The sequence below is a fragment of the Tribolium castaneum genome, chromosome 7 (assembly GCF_031307605.1).
Source record: "Tribolium castaneum strain GA2 chromosome 7, icTriCast1.1, whole genome shotgun sequence".
In the NCBI taxonomy this organism is placed as follows: domain Eukaryota; kingdom Metazoa; phylum Arthropoda; class Insecta; order Coleoptera; family Tenebrionidae; genus Tribolium; species Tribolium castaneum.
In genome coordinates, this window is record NC_087400.1 from 6,911,675 (window position 1) to 6,929,787 (window position 18,113).

Here is an 18,113-nt window from a genome sequence, read left to right on the forward strand (position 1 = left end):
TAGTTTTAGTTATAGCCAGGTTTAGTCAGTCTAGTGCTTGATTACGCGATGGTTAACCCAGTTCCAGGGAATATGTAATGACTTGATTAAGACAACCAACTCGGATTTCACGAAGAATAAAAATTACAAAAACTCCATGGCAGATAAGAAAAAAAAATAGAAAAAAAAGTATTACAACTTGCTGAACAGGAGGTACAGTCACGATCAAAGAGAATGACACCCCTACAAAACCAAAGTGCGACTAAAATCTTCTAGGTCATAAATTTCAACAAACTGTTCAGCTAGTTAACACAATATCCAGCTAGTTTATAAACTAGACACATTAAACTTATCACGTCGATTCTTTTTGATCGTCACTGTACCTACCAGTCAAAGTTCTCAAATTTTTGACTAATACTCCAATTAGTATTAATAAAAAAACACTCAATACAGATTGTTACTACACTCAACACCAGTACTAGAGCTAGGAATATAGCACTAGTGCTATGAATGTAGTTTTAGTTCTAGCCAGGTTTAGTCAGTCTAGTGCTTGATTACGCGATGGTTAACCCAGTTCCAGGGAATATGTAATGACTTGATTAAGACAACCAACTCGGATTCCACGAAGAATAAAAATTACAAAAACTCCATGGCAGATAAGAAAAAAAATAGAAAAAAAGTATTGCAACTTGCTGAACAGGAGGTACAGTCACGATCAAAGAGAATGACACCCCTACAAAGCCAAAGTGCGACTAAAATCTTCTAGGTCATAAATTTCAACAAACTGTTCAGCTAGTTAACACAATATCCAGCCAGTTTATAAACTAGACACATTAAACGTATCACATCGATTCTTTTTGATCGTGACTGTACCTACCAGTCAAAGTTCTCAAATTTTTGACTAATATTCCAATTAGTATTATTATAAAAAAACACTCAATACAGATTGTTACTACTCTCAACACCAGTACTAGTGCTAGGAATATAGTACTAGTGCTATGAATATAGTTTTAGTTTTAGCCAGGTTTAGTCAGTCTAGTGCGACAAAGCCAAACCTGGAACTACACCTGGCAAGAGAATTGTTCTAGTAGTATTGAGCGTATAGAGAAGAATATCTCCATCATTTCCAGCACAGTAGGTGGATTATAGATTTTGATGAAGATAAATGCCTACTTCGACCGCTGGCATACGGATAAATACGGAATAAATTCCATCGTTTTTGCGTGGAAGGCCATAGTGTCCCCGTTGTTAACAATTAAGTTTAGCGCTTTTCCGGCACAAGTTGTGTCCCGATAAGGAAGCGGAACCTAATGGTCTAATTTATACCAGTGCTGATACATTGCGGTGCGGTGTTTATCTCGGTTTGGGGTCATAGGTGGCCGTGCGATGTGGGACAAACAGACCGAAGGGGTCATTTCCTAGCGGGACATGGAGTTTTTTCCCTGCGACGATGCACATATATGTGAAAAATCCCATCGGACAAGCGTGAGACTGTACCATCCGAACCCATAAATCCGTACGCATTTATCGAGACCAACACGTCGTTATTTTATGTTCGGCGGTGGTACACAAGGCTTAAATAAGTTCGAGCTGTGACGTTTATGCGATATTGCATTCAATAGAGTAATAATTCAATTATTCATTGTTTTCTAATGCGCTATTTACGGCCACCACGGCCTGTATTTTAAGACCAGACGGAGTTATGTAATTCCGCACTTGAGACGTTTTAATATTCAGCGAGTGTGTGAACGGCGATATTAACGACCAAACGCTCGGCCGCAAAAATCGCCAGATCTAAGCCTCATCGGAGCACAATCGACGCGGAAATGAAACGGCACAAAGTTGCCACTTGTTGAGGCTTTTCCCGTTCGTATCGATTGTTTATTGTTGATTTTAGGCGATGATAGGACTCTATGACGTACATGTCGGCCGATAACATCTCTCCGGGCAGTAAATTGATGAATATTTTATTAGAGCTTGCAACAGTGCAAGTCCGTCGGTATCTTGCTGCCACTTCCCTCCTTATAAGGCATAACAATATAATAACACGAGATGATAAATTTACAGCTGGTACAATTAGATAATGTAACATAAATACGGCAGCGTGCCACACCCCTCACGATCGCGAAACGGCTCCAATTCCGATTATATTCGATAAAATATGCCTGCGGTAGGTTCGCTCGTTGGATATGTTTGGTTTGAGTTTCACATGAGGTCTTCCTCGACGAGAACAAACCCGCGAGATTGAGATCATTATTTATAACGAATCGCGGGAACGACACCTCAAAGAATAGAATTTGCAACTAATAGACATGACTTCATCGCGATTTTTTTAACGCATGGAAGCGTCGAAAGCAATTTAACTCCATCCTGGTCATTAAATCCTCCAGCTTTTTGAGCGACTGTAATCGGACGATTAAGGAGCCTGGTACCGTAATACCATTATGGGTTTTTTGGAGATTTTGGGACTCACTTAACCAAACTGATCCATTCCTAAAACAAAACACCTGCATCCTTTTACTTTACTCCGCAAAACATTACTTTACAAAAGTTCTGGAAACTGTAACAGATGTTTATCACGAATTATGTCTTGAAAACTAGCAAAGCGAGGCAATACAAAGTTCAAAACTTGGGTTAAGAACCAAAATTTGGTGGCAATTGCTTAGCAAGAAACACCAAGCATAAAATAAAAACAAATTTTAATTTTTTTCACAAAAGAAGACAACCTTTAGAAGAACATTCACATTCAACTCATTGTAAAGAAATCTCATGGCGCAAAAACTTTTCACTTAATTACCTTATAACTTAACAGTTGCTTTGATGATGAAGTGTCAAAAACTGCAATGTTTTCTATTTACTATAGTATATGTCTTATTTTATTTTTCTTATTTTGATTAACTTTGGTTCCATCAAGAAATCCACGAACGATGGAATGACGCAAATATGAGTACCAATAAAGTACTACTTATTTTTTGAAATTGAACCATTTTTATAATGTCGTACATTCTTAATATTCTTATAAATTTTAAAATCCTAAGCTGTAAGCAAACATATTCTCCTCTGATAGAAAAATATTATTTTTTACTTCTAAGTGCATCTTTTAAATAAAAGCTTTTTTTCAAAAAAACATTTTTTTTTATAGCTTTTTAGTCTTTACTTGTTCTAAACGTCTTTTTCTTTGAGATTTACTTTCGCCGTATTATTTTAATAACACCATTATTTTGCTGATTTGTGCAAACTTGTTTAGTGGTATGTGATAGAAAATAGCTGTTAGCTACTCTATCGGGCAAGATAAATGAATTTAAAAAAATAGCGACATTTGTAACGAAATGTAATGAAAATGATTAGGTGTTAATATATTTCCCAAGGACCAACATACTGTTAATATTGGTATTATAAGTTACGGTATGTACACAGCGAAAACCCATTTGTATACATAACTGAAAACTTCAAAACACCATTTAAGCCCTTTAGAGGGTATTTAACCATATAGGATTGCATTGTTACGCAGATTAAGCAAAAATACAAAATTTCAATTCATTGAGACAACGGGAACCCTTTCAAATTTGGCTCCAAATATATAAAACAGACAGACAGACAACAAAGCAAGTTAAATAAAACCTTTTATGAGGAAAGTCTCAAAACCAAAAATTATTTGTAATTCGTGCTACTTTTCATCAAAAAAAGTATTTCGACGATGTGTTACATCTGAAGAAGGTCTGAAATAAAGCAGGCATTTGAAGAAAAAAATTAAAGACTTGGGAGTCATAGGACTATTTAGAGCACTGCTTTATTAACATTTCTAGGAATGGGGTTGTGATTTATTTCTGTGCAGCTTTATGGGGAATAAATCTGGCCGCCTGTTTCATAATTAATCCCTTAGAAGTTGATCAAAGAAGTTTTCGTTTAGTTTTTCATAGCTTTATAAATTCGGTTTAAACTAACTCCAGTAAATTCGGATTTCGAACTTTGATTTTATTTCGTTCTGTTTGAGTTCACCATCTTGCATACTTTTTTCGCGTATAGCTTCTGTGAGCTGAACTGTAAACAAGGTAGATAAGTTCAAACGATTCCGGAGCGAGCTTTTACAATTTGCAATGTTTTAACGTTCTCCAGTAACGCGTTAAATGAGCCAACTTTCCATCGGATAGAATTATCGAGCATGTTGTTTCCGTCATAAAAAAACATCAAACGTTTTATTTAACTAAACACACAGACGTAAATTTCGGCAAAAACTCCATTATAAATGCACAACTGAAAAATTGAGAGTTGGATGAAATATTGAATCGCGATAAAGCTTTAGAAAAATAGCGAAACGATTCGTCAACGCATTTTAATTGTTTAGGGGGCATCACGAGCATTGTGGAAAACGAACGATGATTGGCGAGACGGTGCTAAGGGGCATTGCACAAAGCCGTTCTGATTTTTTACCAAGATAATGGCTCTTGATCCGCCCCTTTTGCTTTTCTTCCGCGCCGAAGAGCTTTGACCCGGAGTGCGATGCAAATTCGACCGATTGAGTTATTACATTTCGCGGAGATGGGAGATTTCAACACCACGAACTGAAGCAAAAGTAGAAACAAACATGATAATAATAATCAAAGGGAAAAAATGCTCCTCTAGCAATTTTCGCAGTAAACAAAATAATAAATAAGGCGCGATATCACGATTCCAATTACCATAATGGCAAAAGAGTGGAAATGAATTGAACGACAGCTAATATCAAATTATGATTAAGACCAGTCTTCAGCTCGTTGACGGCGCCAATAAATCCTAACTGTTCTTTTCGTAATTTTCTGATAAGTAAATTTGAGACGAATTCGCCTCCGGCCAGCCCAATGTTCCTTCAATCTTCCTGGACATTGGTAAAGCTCGGAAGTTGTAGTATTGGTACAGTCTGTGACACGACGCTATCTCTTGAGAAAATCGACTCACATTAAAGTTTATATTTTAATGAGGCTTCGGTGATGTCGTGTAAGCACATAAAGCGCATTCTCGCAGCCGCGCACCATTGTTGTTACCATCGCTAACTTCCTGATTAGTTTAGTTTTAATTGCGTGTTGCCTATAGGAGGAACGAGCGGGAGTTTATCGAGATGACGGTCTGGCTACCTGTTTTCGTTGAAAATTATACACCGTTTTAATAATTTACCGATCTCGGAGCCATAAATCTATCTGAGATTAGTCGTGATGGTGACATTATCGAAATTGTTTTTCTTTTGTACTTCCTTTTTGGGCATAGCGTGGGAAATGAGAGACTTGGTACAATTTCAAATAACCAAATTATTTGATAATGATCGTTGCTCGTGAAATTTCTAAACGGTTTTTAATGAGCTAATGCTGGATTATGAGGTGATTAGGATGTTGTTTGGCTTAATTTGTAAGGGATACCGTTGTATTGTTCCTACGTCACGTTTATTGTCATCGCTGGGATGATCCTTGACCCATTGATGGGACAACAATCTCCAAATACCTAAATTTAACCGCCAATCATAAAAAAATTATGGAAAAAATATCAAAGACCATTTTAAGCTGAAATTCACTATTGACAAGGGACTTTTGAAAATGGAAAAATCGGCTAAATCTAAATTTATTAAAATAAAAAGCGTTTTCAGAATCATTCATAATTTCTGCAATAAAGCTCTGCTGAACAAATCCAATGTGCAATCGAATGGCAAATAAAAAGAATTCAAAATTTGCACAAATACCGTAAAATGGCAAAAAGCAATGTTAAAACTCTAATTTCAAAATCACAAATAGACATTCCGTAAAGGAAGATTCTGGAAAAGATACCTTCCTTACAAAACAGCAAAGAATATTTGGAAAGCTTTCCAAAAATTTGAATAATTTTTTAAACAAAGCTTTTCTGAATAATTCCATGTCCAAAAAAACACAAAAACTGTAAAATTGCAGAAAGGTTGGTTAGAAATCAAATTTAAAAAAATACTTATTAGTTTTCTTGTTCCAATGGCATTCCAAAATGTTGAAATAGCAAAAAATTGTGTGAAAAATCTAATTTAAAAATATCACATTTAAAACATGTAAATACAATTTTCACAAAAAAAGCTTTTGGAAAAACTTTTAAAACTAGCAGTTGTCTATTATGCTTGCAAACTTAGAAATACTTGCCAAAAATAGCAATAAATAAATGAAAAAAGAAAAAAAAATTAAAAAATGTTTTATTAGAAAAAACTTTTATTTAAAGATGGACTAGAAAGTAATAATGTTTTTCCATCAGAAGAGAATATTTTTGCTTAAAAATTAGGATTTTAAAATTTATAAAAGCTTTGGGATCAGTGCTTAATTTAAGAAAGTAATTCTGTAATGCCGTATTGTTATGACTTATGACCGTTCCGAAAGCTTTTATAAATTTTAAAATCCTGATTTGTAACCAAAAAAATTCTCCTCTGATAGAAAAACATTATTACTTTTCTAAAAAAAGCTTTTTTCTAAAAAAACATTTTTTGTATTTTTTTTATTTATTGCATTTTAATCTTTACTTATTCTAAACGTCTTTTTCATTTAGATTTAGTTTCACCCAATTATTGTAACACCATTATTTTGCTGATTTGTGCAAACTTGTTTGATTGTATGTGATAGAAAACAGCTGTTAACATTGAAAGCACATCCTAACCTCTGTTCTGTGTCTATACTCTATTGTCCAAGATAAAAAATATTTATTTATATTTATTTATCGTCCAAGATAAATGAATTTAAAAAAAATATCGACATTTGTTTGTAACGAAACGTAATGGAAATTATGAGGTAATAATATATTTCCCAATGACCATACCGTTAATGTTGGTATAAGTTACGGTATGTACACATCGAAAACCCCTTTGTTAACATAATTTAAAACTTCAAAACTCCCTCTAACTCCTTTAGGGGGTATTTAACTAAATAGGATTGCATTGTCACGCAGATTACGTAAGTATGCAAAATTTCAATTCATTGGGGCAACGGGAACCCTTTCATATTTGGCTCTAAAAATATGAAACAGACAGACAGACAATAAAGTAAGTTAAATGAAAACTTTTGAGAAAGAAGACGAATGACCACACTATTTTGCAGTTTTGTGCTAATTGCTATATTACATATTACAGCTTAGCAGAGTAAAAAACTGGAGAACCAACAAGTGAATTTAATGTTTGTTGAAAAAAAAACAACCTTTAAAAAACCATACACAAATGGTGGTTGTAAGTTTAAATAAGGACCCCTGCTTTTCAAAACAGTCAAAATTGGTGCGAATATATAAATTGTATTTTCACTGAATTAGTTCATCCCAATTCTAGTGTCAATTTAGTAGATATCCAGTGACTTCATTTTACTTAAAATTGAAAAAAATCTCTATTAAATACATTTCGGTAAAGCTTTGATGAACAAACTAATAAAGCTAAAACACTGACACACAATTCTCGTTAAATTCGGCGCTAATGGGGTAATTATGTAAAGTAAGGGTCCAGGAACGGCGCCCTGTGGGAAGAAAGATTTCCAACAATTATGTATTTATCTAAATAAATTAATTAAAAACATCATCATCATAAATCGTTGTAGTTACAAACTTTGCAACTGTAGATCCACCAGCCATGAAATCATGTTAATTAATTAGCCTCATTATGTTGATTTACGTTTTTTTACTCACATTGTTTACAGTAATGTAATGAGAGAGATGTCAATTAAAAATATTTCAAATCAGCGTGGGATAACACAAATGTTTTTGATTTCAGATTCATTATTCCACGTTAATAAACACGAAGCGATGATAAATTTTTAATAAAATATGAAATAGAGTTGTGTGAATATTGATCATCGTATTATGTGACTAGTTTTATAACAAACTGGCCGCTCCTTGTGTTCTCTCCTGTTTGAGTCATTTTTTCCGATCCTGGCGGTTGATTAAAGTGACAGATCGATCGTTGTGTTTTTTTCTGGATTCGTTGCGGGAAAATTCCTCCAACTAATGACAGATTTATAATGTGCGTCATTAGATGGGATATTACGGGCTCAATTCTCGTAACTTTGCTTACAGGAATCTTGTCGTATGTCGTCTCTGATGTATTTTTAAGCTAAAGAACAATACCGGAATCTCATATAGACAATTTATTTCCCATTGTTGTATCGGGAATTTTAATCGTTTTTTCTTTGTATGTTTACTACCAGCACGTAAATAAACTCCACCGAAGGAGTTTTTTTGTACCAATTATCACTACATACGCAAGTTAGGTACGCGTTCCACATTTACACCTGTTTTAACCGTTGAGGTAAGTCATGCGTGCCAAAAGCCATTTAATTCCAATTGAGTTTGTGCCGCGTTATTTTTTCCCCGGACGACCGACTGAAAAATTTCAATTATTCGTCATGACACCCATATTTTCGAGTACCGTACGATGGGTTTTTGCCGCCGGTTTTGGTATTAGAACAATAAGGAAAGCCGCGATCTGTAAACGATCGCTTTAATACGGAAAAAAGTGACGCGTCTTGAACGAGATTAAATTCTTGCGGGGATTGAGACCGAAGATGCGGGATTTGTTGGCTTTTCGGCGAAGAATTTCGACTAAATGTAAATTGGGGTTGCATGTCGAGAGGTGTATACATTACAAATAATTGGAGTCGAGAATACTTCACTCGATTGTTTTACCACTTTCGGAGAGCTTTCCCAACTTGGGATCTTTGTTTGAATATTGCTGCTAAGAAGCTTACCTTTAAATATGATTTACTTTAAGAACTTTTGACACAAAGTGCAAACAAACGCGAACGGGAAATAACTTAGCACTGTTTTTCTGACACATAAACTCCTAATCCCTTTTATTAATACTTTTTATATTTACTTGCAAAACTTAAATGTCACAATTTGTTCAAGCTACCAAATACTCTGCTTTCCATTTAATTAATTTCCGAAGTGACTGATGTAAATTGGCACAATATGTTTTCAAAAACGTGCCTTAAGTAAGCAGTGAAAAAAATTCCGCACAATAAATGTGTTAAACCGCTCGAAAAAAAATGTTATTTTTACCATAATTCATTAATTTTTCATTCATTTTGAGAAAATCAAATAAAAACTTCATGTATCTTTGATTCAAAAGTGTTTATAGGTCGTTGAAAATGACAAAATAAGCACCATTTTCGGCACAAGCTCTAAATTGAGCAAAATGTAGCAAAAAATTGAGTTTAAAGCTTGAAAATGAGCGTAGGCTCTAAAAAAAATTAGCTTTTTTCTTTTTGCTCAATTAAACGGGACTCCTATAACGCTCGCAAAAGATCAAATTTTTATCAAACTGCCACTAAAATTGAAGTACTGTTCAAACACCAACTTGGCCAACTTGAAAAAATAAACCAAAGCCATCCCTTGTCTAAAAACAATCTGAACTATGTGTATCTTCTCACCCCCAGCTTCTTTGTTACTAAAGTTACAATATTTGAAAGAAAAAAAAAGTCCAAAAGTTATAAAAATTTAGACCCACTGGAGAAAAATACTCGCAAATATTTTCTTAATTTGTATTTTCACCTTCGTATGCTCTTATATTGATTACTTTTTGAACTTTCCTTGGAACTCCTTGCCAAACTTGTGTCGGTTTGCTTCATAAACGTCAAAACAAAACAAAAAAATTTACAAAAATAAACTTACCTAAAGCAAAAAATACCGCCAATTTGTTGTTTTCAGAAAGGTCAGAAATAATAGTCCCAGCTTAGTGATTTTAAGATCTAGCTTAGAATAAATAAATAGTCCTTCGAACATAGTAATTTTTTATAGAGCAAGTAGATATTAGAAAAGGAAATAAAAAAAATGTTTATTTTAGAAAAAACCTTTTATTTAAAAAATGCTCTAAAAAGTAAAAAATAATGTTTTTCTATCAGAGGAGAATGTTTTTGCTTACAAATTAGGATTAGGCAAAGTTTGAATTCACTGGGACAACGGGAACCCTTTTAAATTTGGCTCCAAAAATATGAAACAGACAGACAGACAACAAAGCAAGTTAAATAAAAGCTTTTAAAAAGTGAGCTTTCGGTTTGAAAAAAGCAAGAATTTTTCGGTTTACTTTTGAAAAAAATCGCAAAATAATTGCGTTTATAGCTAACCCAACACCACTTTGTACCCAATCTAGCCATTTAATGCTTTTATGCTTTACCTGTATCTTCTCACCCCCAGCTTCTTTGTAACTAAAGTTACAATATTTGAAAGAAAAAAAAAGTCCAAAAGTTATAAAAATTTAGGCCCACTGAAGAAAAATACTCGCAAATATTTTCTTAATTTGTATTTTCACCTTCGTATGCTCTTATATTGATTATTTTTTGACCTTTCCTTGGAACTCCTTGCCAAACTTGTGTCGGTTTGCTTCATAAACGTCAAAACAAAACAAAAAAATTCACAAAAATAAACTTACCTAAAGCAAAAAATACCGCCAATTTGTTGTATTCAGAAAGGTCAAAAATAATAGTCCCAGCTTAGTGATTTTAAGATCTAGCTTAGAATAAATAAATAGTCCTTCAAACATAGTAATTTTTTACAGGGCAAGTAGATATTAGGAAAGGAAATAAAAAAAATGAATTTTTTTTGAAAAAACCTTTTATTTAAAAAATGCTCTAAAAATTAAAAAATAATGTTTTTCTATCAGAGGAGAATGTTTTTGCTTACTAATTAGGATTAGGCAAAGTTTGAATTCACTGGGACAACGGGAACCCTTTCAAATTTGGCTCCAAAAATATGAAACAGACAGACAGACAACAAAGCAAGTTAAATAAAAGCTTTTAAAAAGTGAGCTTTCGGTTTGAAAAAAGCAACGATTTTTCGGTTTACTTTTGAAAAAAATCGCAAAATAATTGCGTTTATAGCTAAACCAACACCACTTTGTACCCAATCTAGCCATTTTATGCTTTTATGCTTTACCTGAAAAAAGTCAAGTTTTTATCAAACTATCCAACTTGAAAAAACTAAATTTAAAAGCATCCTCAAGTAGTGTTAAATTGATGAATGTCCTAGCCTATATCTGTACCTAAAATTTCATTATTCGTTACAGAGAAATGACTCTATAAGTAACTATATTTAAAAAAAAAGTTACTAGCTAAATTTCACATGCTAAATATATTTTAAGGAAAATATCTACAATTTTTCGTAAAAATGTACATAATGCAAAGTTTTAAATATTCTATGTTTTTCAAAAATAAATCTCGCTTACTTTTTTAAAAATATTGTAACGTGGAATAAAAATGGACTTGAATATCTGATTGTAAGTTCGCTATGCTAGAAGCAAGTGTTCACTATCAAGTTCTACTCTTAATTTTGTCGTTTTTGTGGAAAATAGTGCTAAAAATTGAATACAAACAATCTATTACGCCAAGAGTTCTTTTTGTCAAATGCTTGTTTCTTTCATTTGGTAGAACGCTCATCCAAAACAGGAAGCTGTTCGCTCTTCAGATCCTTGAATAGCCTCGGTACCGTTGAGCTTCGCTCAACTTTTATCCTTGTCCGTTAAGTCAAGTCCGCGCAATTAAGCAACAATATCGTTAAATTGCATTTATTTATTCAATTCCGTCGACCGATAACCGTCTTTGCTACCTAGCCTCCCTTGGCTCCATTTAATTAATTTCCATCTGTCTTGACAAAAGCTCAAACCTCTGCATTACATTAATTAGCTTTGTAGCCGTTGCGACGTCATCTCGCATTCAAAGTAGATTGTTCTTGGAAGTTCTCCGGTTTTTGATATTCGTCAATAATAAGACAGCAAGGGCGCCGACTATGAAACCCCCCGGTTTACCGGGAACCCGATGATTGCGCTAGTCTTCAACGCATCGACGGTTTTAATTAAAAGCGAGACTTCTCGCAATTGATCCTTGCACGAATTTCAATAACCAGAAGCAAAAATTTGTAATGAACAGGAAGACGTATGTAAAAAATTAATTAGTTCGAGCGGAAGCCATCTCGAGTGACCGGCGACGTACAATATCATCAACTGCCAAACAAGTCTGTTATTAATGCCGGAAAAATGCCTGAATAAAATTTACATTAGCTAATGTACACACAGGAGAGCTTGTGGCGTTCTAATTGCTCGTCTTGAACCCAACAACGGAGAAAAAACGAATTATCACGTACAGAGAGCTAAAGGCTCAGCTTGTTATTATAATTATTGCAGCGACTCTTGTAATTTCAAACCATAAATCGGACGTCATCTGTGAATCATCTCTTCGCGTGGTGCCCTTGCCGCAATTACAACTCCATTAGTCCATTATTTTGATCGTAATTAGACAAAAATCCGCGATCGATAAACGATCGCCGTTTACGTGTTCATTTAGCTTGTCATCTGATAAGTCCCAGTTGACATTTCCTCCTATTCTGATTAATGCCCACTGCGGGATATCGAAAGTTAATATTTGGACGATTTATCGCAGAGTACAGTGTTATTCTTGATTTTTTCTTCTGCCGGCTGAGACGCTTTGACCCCCACCTCATTAGCGTTTTATTTGGAGAGAGTGTTTATTTTTAATTAAGTTAGGAAAATTGATGAGACGCACAAAAAATTTTAATTGAATTTTTAAAAATAACACCACCAATCGAAGGCAATTTTTAAGATTCCCGATTCGTGCTCGCAACCGGAGCCGTCTCCGCAAAAGGATAACGCGGCAAGTCTTCCATTGCCAGTCCCTTGTCCAGCTCTTTACGCAAGTTAATTACATCAATAGCAAATTACATAATGGTTCATTTCAAACTTGAGCAAATATATTAGTTGTAAAGTTATTAATTTAGTCGGTGGTCTTGCTGAAGCGTTTCCACCGTTCCATATAAGCGAGACAAAAGGACAGTAAGTCTCCGGATGGCGAACCTTGTTTGTTGTATGTATGTACACATCAGCGGCAACAAAACTCAATTTTCGTGCTTCCGGCGAAATTGCGTTATTATATTTCAGCACGAAACGTCGCCTTTAAAATTAATTAGGTGTTTTGTCATTAAAATTCTTGAGCAAATGCTCGGATTTGAGCGTTTTCGTGCGCCGATGACGAGCCCACAAGTCAACGCTTCGAAACGATTGAATGTCTTTAATTAAATTATCTGCTGGACGAGAATGTCGACATTTCATGGGTTTCGAATTAATATCGGTGAGGCTTGGTCGCATAATAATGCCACAGCGAAGGCAAAAAACGCATTGCTCGATGTTGATTTTCATAATTCACAATAAACCGTCCGTTAGGTGGAATTGCAGGGTGTGTTAGATTTTGCTACGACTAAATCGATTAACGCCCTCGATGGTATTTCCAAGCCGCGGGGAAAAAACTCCAAAGAACCGGAATTGTGGCGAAATGTCCAACAGATGAATCATAAAGATAGAAACAAGGAGGAAAACACCGTTTTTCAAACAATCGCGAACTCGATCTGGGACTATTTAAGTCATATGAGATGATTTAAATTACGCGACAGTTCAAACTCTTCACACTCGGGCAATTTTGACAAATCGGAAGGATATTGGACTAAAGTGCAGAGAATAATTTCACAAATTATACATTATATCATATCATCCCTAGTAGTATATAATAGTATTATATTATATAGTAACGTTCACAACTCCAAATGTGACGCTTTTATGAGTTAACTGTTAGTTAACAACCTTATCTAACCGTTATCTACGCGTGGTTATATTTCGGTTATCACGCTAATATTTCGGTTATGTTTCGTGATCTAACCATTATATTGCAGTTATATAACCATTCTTTTATTTTTTTTTTATAACTTTTGCCTAAAATTTATATAAAAAACTCAAAGTAGGTTTTAATACAAATTAAAATTTTAAATACTTAGGATACATAAATATCCAGTCTGTTTAGGGTGCACGACATTACCCCAATAAATATTGTTCAGTGTTTTATTAATTCCTTGTTCAAATATTCAAAAAAAAACTTTTAGGAATGACTTTTGCAAGAAAACGATTGATGACTAGAATTAACATAGAACTACGGCAAAGCTTCTAACGTAGTCAGTGTTTTTGTGTTAACTTTTTCCTCCAAAGAACAAGAGTTTATCAAACTATATACAAATTACAATTATCAGGAACAAAAGTAAAAACGCCGGCGAATATTAAATATAACTATAACATAACCATGCTTATATCACCGATATATAAACTAAATCAAGCATAAGCTTGCATTACATACACAGCGGTTATATATCCGTCATACAACCTTTGCTGTATACGCTAGACATAACCATGATTAGAACACTGATATATAACCTAAATCTAGCTTAGACTATATTGCTTAAGAAACATAACGGTTACCTAACCGTAAAATAACCATGGATATAAACGCTAAACATAACCATGGTTATATAACCGTTATATACGTTGAGTGTAACATAACCAATGGTTAGATTTGTGTACTGCGGTTATATAAAATGCCGGCGAATATTAAATAATATAACTGTAACATAACCATGCTTAGATGACCGATATATAAACTGAATCTAGCATGGGCTATATTGCATTACATACATAGCGGTTATATAACCGTCATACAACCTTTGCTGTATACGCTAGTCATAACCATGGTTAGAACACTGATATATAACCTAAATCTCGCTTGGACTATGTTGCTTAAGAAACATAACGGTTACCTAACCGTAATATAACCACGGTTATAGACGCAAAACATAACCATGGTTATATAACCGTTATATACGTTGAGTCTAATATAACCAATGGTTAGATTTGTGTATCGCGGTTATATAACGTTATATAACCGAAAGATAACTCAGTAAAGCTGAGCTACTAGGTATATTATAAACCAAATTTAAACGTGTGATTTCGCTGAAACAAGAGAATAATAAACAAATTCAGTGGAAAATTACATTAACTATTGTATTATTGTGTTTTTAGAACCTTTAACCACGTTTTTCAGCTGGAAACACAATCATTTTGCAAAATTTGTTTAAAAAAACGAAAAATCAACGATAATGTAAATTAAAGTTTCAAAGCTAATTACAAAAAGAATTACAAAAAAAGAGAGAAATTGATAAAACTTGCTAAAAATTTTGTAAAATTCAGCGGCAAATCAAGTAAAATTATTTTAAATGAATTTAAATTGAAATTTGTTTGGTGGATGTTGAGTGTAGTGTTTCAGTCCATTAGAGTATTCGTCATTGCAGCGTTTAATAAAAATATTCGTCCCACCGCACGTACCGTAAAATCAGGAAATTAAATCTATCCGTTCGATAATAAGCTCGCTCCTATTTTTAATTATCGAAGTAATCCATCTCAATTTAAAAATCGTTACGTACAATTGCCTACTTTCATTAGGCATCGCTTGCGAATCGTAAGTCTTTGTGAAAAGTTAATTTTGCGCCCGAGGTGTCGTTTAAAATGGCTCGAAAATGGCAATCACCGCCCTTTGTAGGTATGGGAATCGCACATGGCGTATACGGGATTTAATCAAATCAGCACGAGCTCGCCTAACAATGGCATCAAAGCCAGATATATCACGCAACATATGATACCATCATAACAATGAAGTAAATAACCAGCTCGAATGAAAACTGAAAATTAATGAGCAACATGGCCGAATGAGAAGAAGAGTAATCGGCGATTTATTAAATAATGGACGTTCAGCGAACAATCGGAATAAAAATGTATCCGGACTGGAACCAGTTTGCAATTATTAAGCAGTTAACATATGGTGATATAAGCTAAGATAAACAATAATAGTCGTTTCCCGTGCACTTTATACAGTTAAACGAGATGCAATTACAAAAGTTGTCCTTGCCTCGTGTGTGATAAGCGTATCGCAGTGGGCTGAAACCAGGACTGCCAACCCGAGCTCGCTTATCGCAAGTTCGCGCATGCAATCGCGTGGGGTCGCCCGTGTCAGATCGCATACACCAAACACACTTTCATAATTAAACCACCATTCCCCGCTACATTAATCCGAGATCTTTTCCATTCTTTTATCACCAAACTCTCCAATTTGAAAAAAGAACATCACTGATGTATCTAACCATCGACCAGTGGCCTACAACTCTACAACTTTGCCCAAAACATTAAAACTTGTTCTACACTCCATTCAGGCTCTCTCTACTTTTTCCCAAACAACATCACTTCATCAGAGGCACAACTTAACAACTTCAGTATCATTGCGAACAGCTTGTTCCGAACCAAGTAGATGTCATAATATATCTACCATAGAAATTTTGCCAGACTAAAGAGAGTTTTCTAATATTAGAAAAGGAAGAAAAGTGTATAAACAACAAGAAATGCTTACGAGGGAAGAGCATCAAGCAAATTTCTTTCTAGGTGGTACAGAAGGTAGAAGGAAGAAGCTGTGCTTTCTCACAACATTGGCAAAATTAATCCGTTATCGTTTCTCTTATTATATCACCAAAATCTCCAATTCAGCAAAAAGAGATAACTAATATAAATAGGTATCTAATTATTGACCAGTGGAAATCATACCTCTACAACATTGCCAAAACATTCAAACTTGTTCTACATTCTATTCATGCTGTCTCTGCTTCTTTCCAAATAGCATAACTTCGTCAGAGACACAACTTGATAACTTCAGTATCATTGAGAACATTTTGTTTAAATAAACCATGTGGATGTCATATAACTACCAAAAGAAGTTTACCAAACCAAACAGAGTTCCTTAACATTAGAAGAGAAAAAGCGTTATAAGCGTTGCTTATGCAACGACAAACTCCCGACGAGAAAAGAATCTTGTTTTGAAGAACACAATGTCGAGTATTTCGCAAAGTTTTTTCTATGTGGTAAAGAAACAGGAAGAATGAAGCCGTTCTTTTTACCAAGTTTTGCAGACTTAATCCGCAATCTTTTCCCTTCTCGTTCTTCTCCAATTTAAAATAGACATCATTGATACTCAGTGCTATAAAAATTGCAACACCAAGAAGGAATATGAAGTTTTTCATGAAACTTGCCACAAATTTTAGACTATTAACAGGTATTAAATGATTAAAATGTGAACTTTTTTAATCAAGTGGTAAGGGAGTTTTTAACACTTAAACTCTTTTACCAGCAAGTGTTGTTCTTCTAATTATTTGCGATTCTGTCAAATTTTGAAGTGATTTTTTTAAATTCGTTTACTTTTAATTGTTATGAAAACGAAAATATGCCTAGAGTATGACAAAAAAATTACCAACAATTAAACAAACTATGAAGAAGCACAATTTTTGGGAAACGAATAGGTGTTTTTGTATTTAGAGAAATCGCTATTTGTTTGAAGAGTAATCCAAGTATCATTATGCGATGTTATCGGTCCTTTATTAGAGAAGGTTCAGGACAAAGCAGAAGAGGAAGCAGACTTAAAAAAAACAATGAAGTCCAAAATGGTCATTTTCGGATTGAGGCAATAATTCAAGTACAAGAAAAATTTCTAACCAATGGTAGAGTTAGAAGGTCGTCGTACTTCACTTCTTGACTGTTTACCATCGAATTAGGTCATTTGCACTGATTTTTGTTGGATTTTCTACGCATGGGAGGAATGAGCAAAAATACAGCTTAAACCTGACACACCAAAACTTTCATTTCTAAAGACAACGTGTTTCAACCACAAAGTGGTCATTCTCAGGTGAGAATATACACTGTATACATTGACCACATTATGGTCGAAACGCGTTGGATTTCGAAATAAAGGTTTGATGGGTCAGGCTAAGATATGCATTTTTGCACATTCCTCCCATACCAAGTAAATCCAACAGGAAACAGTCCAAATGACCAATTTCGATGGTAAACAGTCCAAAGTGATAAAAAACGACCTTTAAACCCACCCACTGGGAAAAAGTTTGTCTTGTAATTAAACGAATTTAAAAATAACACGGAAAAAAAGTTAAAAAAGTAAAAAAATGAAAGAATAACAGTTGCTCGTAAAAGAACTTAAATGTTAAAAACTTCCTTACCAGTTGATTAAAATCGTTCAAATTTTAATCATTTATTACTGGCTAATAGTCGATCATTTGTGCCAAGTTTCATTAAAAAATTCAATTTCCCTCATGGTGTTGCAATTTTTATGACAATGAGTATATATAAGAATCGACCAGTGGCAATCATATCTTTACAACTTTGCCAAAATATTCGAACTTGTTCTAGACTCCATTCAGACTGTTTCTGTTTTTCCCTAAACAGTTTTTCGTCAGAGGAAAAAATA

At 34.2% G+C, this 18,113-nt stretch overlaps 1 protein-coding gene and 1 long non-coding RNA gene across 4 annotated transcripts in view; both read right to left on the reverse strand.

Annotated features, from left to right (window-relative positions):
• Positions 1 to 18,113, reverse strand: part of Atg16 (Autophagy-related 16) — a 230,182-nt gene that overhangs the window by 71,062 nt on the left and 141,007 nt on the right. The window lies entirely within an intron of this gene.
• Positions 11,478 to 12,382, reverse strand: LOC135266751 (uncharacterized). Its single transcript, XR_010334913.1, has 2 exons — positions 11,979 to 12,382; positions 11,478 to 11,926 (listed from the first exon to the last, which is right to left on the reverse strand). It is a non-coding gene; the product is annotated as an uncharacterized LOC135266751 (long non-coding RNA).